The sequence below is a fragment of the Limulus polyphemus genome, unplaced genomic scaffold (assembly GCF_000517525.1).
Source record: "Limulus polyphemus unplaced genomic scaffold, Limulus_polyphemus-2.1.2 Scaffold157, whole genome shotgun sequence".
NCBI classification, from domain to species: Eukaryota; Metazoa; Arthropoda; class Merostomata; order Xiphosura; family Limulidae; genus Limulus; species Limulus polyphemus.
This window is the reverse complement of record NW_013665767.1, coordinates 9,396-15,385: the sequence shown is the minus strand read 5'-3', so window position 1 is coordinate 15,385 and position 5,990 is coordinate 9,396.

The window sequence follows — 5,990 nt, the reverse complement described above, 5'->3', positions numbered from 1 at the left end:
GTTTTTTTTCTCTTTTTTTTTTTTTTAGTTATTTAAGTTATTTCCTCTATTTAATTCGCCCTGTATTTTTTCTTTTCTATTTTATCAAATGAAGAAAACACAGATAACGGTATATCTTTAGCTACTGCATTAAGATATATATATATATATATGTGTGGTTTTCAAAAATATTTCTGGGAGACACTTCAGTGAAATTAGGGCCCTCTAATTATGAGCATATATATATATATACACATCCTTGTAATTCTGGGAAGCACCACTAAAATAATTCACGTGGATTAATGTTTTCACACAGAGACAACTGAATCCAATTCGGCATGGCAGTTTATAAGTCTACCATGTTGCAAGATCAATTGGAGCTTCTTAAGTTCTACACAGAATAGTGCTTAGAACATTAGAGGTGTGGCAGTTGAAAGCTGCCTGATTTTACTCTTCCTTGATTAGAATGTTAAAATATCTTTATTCGGATATATATCAACTTGGTAGACGACTTTGGTATCAGTACGTAAATAGTCGTGGACTTCTTTAAGTCACTGCATTAGTCCAAGGTCGCATACTGTAGTGTGCCTTCAAGAGAGCTTGTATTGTCACGACAAAGCTCTCGTATTTTCTCTCCCCCGACGATGTGGATCATACCTAATTAAGTGATGGGGCAGCTAGGAAGTAATCTCTCTTTGAATGTAACGAGAATTGTCACAGACGCAAGTAAGCTGCGAGATACTATACTGGAGGCCTGATCTGACCAAAAGTGTAGAATGAATACAGTTTTCCTGTGAATGGATGTTACTTTGGAGCTCCAATAGCCAGTCAAAAACGTTACTCAGAAATTCGCCAGTATAGATATTCAAATTTCGCCATTCTGTGAGTGCTGAGAAAATAAATACACATGTGGTACAATCTGTGTGATAAGTCAAGGCTATATTTTCATGTTGTACACAAGTGTCAGGGTGTTTTCTTTACTGCTGTGTTCATTTTATTCTTCTGCAAACAAATATTTTTGAACCTTGCGATCTACTTAATTACTTGTTAGTTAGAGCCTCGTTCATGAATACCACATAGAGCGTGCTATAAAATAATATAAAGTATAATCAGAATCGCTACGCAGTTGAAAACATTTTTAAACAAATAATCATCAGGAATATCAACGGAATAACATTTTATTATAGCTTTACGAATACATCTTGTTTGTTGTAAGCCTCTGATGATTAGACATTTTGCTCTAATATTATCTGTTGTAAGTTTTTATATCAATATCTCAACTAATAATAAGTGCTAATATATTTCGTATAAGGATTATTTCTTGGAACTGCCTAACTAATACAGAGAAAGTTTAGTAATAAAATGGCACTATACTGATTCTTCAGTGCTATCTGTACAGCTATTTAAAGATAGGAAGTCACAATGTGGTATTGTATGTAACCCTACAATATAAGACAGTATGTTTGTGTTCTATTTTCATAAATCAAGTTTCAATTTATTGTCTTTATATCAAATATAATAGTTATATGAATATAAGCATTCATTGAAGAGTAATGTAATATTTTAATAGTTATATGAATATAAAAATTAGCTGTTGAACCTTCATGACATTTATTTAGTTATTATTAACAAACTAACTAACTTTTCAGTCTTCGCGACAAGATTCTGCACGTTTATACTCATGCAATTAACATTAACGGTTTATATCAATTCACAATTGTTGCATCATATACGTAATACATAAACAGAAGAAGTTTCTAAAGGGTTTGGAGGACGCCAAGACAAACAACTTCTAAACTTGTCATTGAGAAACACGATATTCTATCATTAATCCTTCTATAACTGTAATTGAACAATTATACACATTTTTCAGTAAATTTCTAGATTTTGTTATTGTTTCTAAGTCCACTCTTAATCTAAAAACTTCTCTTTTATTGTAGGTATGTTGTTCATACCTTTGTTATTTATAAACAGATATGTCGTTTATACACGTATCATTTATAAACAGGTATGGTGTTGGTAACTTTGTTACTTATAAACATATATGTTATTGATACCTTTATCATTTATAAACAGATACGTCGCCGATACCTTTGTTATTTATAAACGCAAAGCATGTGGGTAAAGTATTTTTGCACTATTTAAGTAAAAACAATAGATATGTCGTTGATACCTTTGTTATTATAAACGCAAAGCATGTGGCTAAAGTATTTTTGCAGTATTTAAATAAAAACAACAGATACGTCGTTGATGCCTTTGTTATTATAAACACAAAGCATGTGACTAAAGTATTTTGGCAGTACTTAAATAAAAACAACAGATACGCCGTTGATATCTTTGCTATTATAAACACAAAGCATGTGGCTAAAGTATTTTTGCAGTATTTAAATAAAAACAACATCCGCGTGTAATTTTATAGTTGAAAAAGAACAAAACTCTTGTTTACTTTTTTGCGTTAAAAGTTTTGTTATGTGTCTATGTTTTACTTTGTCATAATAAATAAACTTTTTTTTTTACTACAAAGCCTATTTAGAAGTTTTGTAAGATGATTTTAAGAAGCACTTTTTAATATTTTGGTGCACCATGCCTATAATCTTGCCAGTGGACTTTGTGATTTACAACAAGTACTAGAACATATAAATTGTTTACAATAACTGTTCTCCTGTTCACCCATTTTGCATATGAATAAACTGTAAACCTCTACAGTAAAGAAATTTTGAATACCCCAGCTGTATGTTGCTGTCTATTTCCTTTCGCAAGTGCAAGTAGCTTGCAGTTTAAAAAGAAACTCACACCAGGATTTTTTCAACTAGTTGCCTTTCATTTTGCGTTGATCCTATTCTTTGTGTCATTCTTTTTTCCTTTCAATTGGAGGGCCCCAATTCCTCCACTTCAACGTTCGTGTGTATTAAACAACTTCAACGTTTGTGTGTATTACACAACTTTGTGTGTCCTCGCTGTGGATGTAGATATCTAGGATCAACCGTTCGGTGTCTATTGTCTTTAACCAGTGTAAAAGAGGATTTGGAAGCCAGATGTCAGTCCAATAGCTACTATGATTAACAGCTGTGACGGACAACCTACCAGTACAGACTTTAACAATATATGACAGATGTAACGGACAACCTACCAGTACAGACTTTAAGAAGATGTGACAGAGAACCTACCAGTACAGACTTTAACAATATGTGACAGATTTAACGGATAACTTACCAGTACAGACTTTAATAATATGTGACAGAAAACCTACCAGTAAAGACTTTAACAATATGTGACAGATGTGACGAACAACCTACCAGTTCAGACTTTAACAATATATGACAGTTGTAACGGAGAACCTACCAGTACAGACTTTATTAATATGTGAAAGATATGACGGACAACCTACCCATACAGATTTGAACAATATATAACAGATGTGACGGACAACCTACCATTAAAGACTTTAATAATATGTGAAAGATATGACGGAAAACCTACCAGTGCAGACTTTACTAATATGTGACAGATGTGACGGACAACCAACTGTTAAATATTTAACAATATGTGACAGATGTGACGGAGAATCTACCAGTAAATACTTTAACAATATGTGACAGATTTGACGGACAACCAACTATTAAATATTTAACAATATGTGACAGATGTGACGGAGAATCTACCAGTAAATACTTTAACAATATGTGACAGATGTGACGGACAACCAACTATTAAATATTTAACAATATGTGACAGATGTGACAGAGAATCTACCAGTAAATACTTTAACAATATGTGACAGATGTGACGGAGAACCTACCAGTACAGACTTTAACAGTATATGAGAGATATAATGGACAACCTACCAGTACATACTTTAATAATATGTGACAGATGTGACGGAGCACCTACCAGTACAGACTTGAATGAAAGAGACTTTGGTTATTCATAATTTTATATAGAGTGGGTTATCTCTCCATATCTTACGTTAATAATGATTATTAAATAATTTTTGTTAAAATCAGTTCAGAAAGCAGCAATTTACTCATTTAGACTATTTCAACCTAATATAATATCTGCATGACGAGAATTTTTTTCTATTGCAATTGTGAATCAAAATAGCCCAAACTTCAGTATTAATATTATAACATACTGCAAGTGTACTCCAAAACGAAAGTACATGCCAAACTTTAAGGAAGAAATATCTGATCCCATTCTTATTTAAGAGAAATGAGAAGCATTCAGAGAAAAAAAAAAAAAAAAGTTTCGTTTTCAGACGCAATGGTGTTGTAGTGATGAATCAGCCATTTCACTTTTTTGTGTATTTTTAGGTTCAGCATTATAGCTTGATAGAAGTGAAGAAGCTGCAGTCCCCTAATTGAAGTTGGCCTCACATGAGTCTCACATGGTAATTTAAAGCCGGCTTTAAAGAGTTAGTGCCATCTATCGCAAAATACAAAAATACATCGAATCACATTATCGTGAAGTCAAAATTTAAACCACATGTATCAGACAATAAAAACAATCAAATATGTCGATTCTTCTCAGGATTTACAGGTTGTTTCACATTTACATCATTAAGGTGCCTCCACTTTTATGTTTCACATTTACACCACTAAGGTGCCTCCAGCTTTATGTTTCACATTTACACCACTAAGGTGCCCCCAGTTTTATGTTTCACATTTACATCACTAAGGTGCCTCCAGTTTTATGTTTCACATTTACACCACTAAGGTGCCCCCAGTTTTATGTTTCACATTTACATCACTAAGGTGCCTCCAGTTTTATGTTTCACATTCACATCACTAAGGTGCCTCCAGTTTTATGTTTCACATTTACATCACTAAGGTGCCTCCAGTTTTATGTTTCACATTTACACCACTAAGGTGCTCCAGTTTTATGAAGAAGATATGTAAAAACGGTAATAACATATGACAGATAAACATAATTTTGGTGGTAACAGGTCAAAGGTAAAATTTACAGCAAAGAAAAAAGAAGGATCGACATCTACTGAATTAAAAGAGACAAAAAGATTTTCCCATTCTTGGGAGCGGGAAGGAGGAGGTGTTTCTAAGCTGTATCCTTTCGTACTCAACATTATGGAGAACTATCATCGACGTAAAGTAAGATACTTGAATTTGTTTTTGAGATACAGACTCGTGTATATTTTGAATAATGGCATCAGTAGTCCTTTATCTTGAGTTCATTATCTGTATAAACTATCTTTATTTGAAAAGTAAGTTACGGGAGAACCACTCCAACTTCCAAGGCAGTGGCCTCTGGTGGTATATTCGTATAAACCATCGTTATTTCAAAAATAAATTATTGGAGAACCATTCTAACTTTCAAGGCAGCGACTTCTAGTAGAATATTCGTATAAACCATCCTTATTTCAAAAGTTAATTGTTAGAGAACTATTCTAATTTCCAAGGCAGTGGTTTATAGTGATATATTTGCATAAATCATCTTTACTTGAGAAAAAAATTACTAGAAAATCATTCCAACTTCCAAGGCAGTGGCTTCTGGTGTATATATATTTTTATTTATTTTAGGTTACCAATTTTTAAAACTATTTTAGAGTGCCGGATGATGCAGGAAACAATGATAAAATCTTGAAACTTTAAGCAACACATACAAAGATGTTTTGTTTTTCACGCTGATGCAAGCCATTTTGCGAATGAATGCAAGTTCAAGGTTAAGGAACTTAATGAATTCATATTAATATTTAGAGAAAAAATGTCATCATAATCTCTAAGAGTAACGACCCTGATAAATATTTGCCCTGAATATGATACTCTGATCGACCTTGAACAACGACGTGATGACAAAACTCCAACTATCTTGAGGGAAAGACGCTAAGCGGAAGGGAAGAAATATTTTTATTGTTTGTTGCTGTTCTTAAAAACAGATTTATATTAGTAAGGATTTTAAAATGTAAGGATTAGTTTCTATTATGCATATGTTTGAACAAATCTAACAATATTATTGATATTACCAACTGTCTCGCACGTTCAGTTAGTTTCGTATTTGAG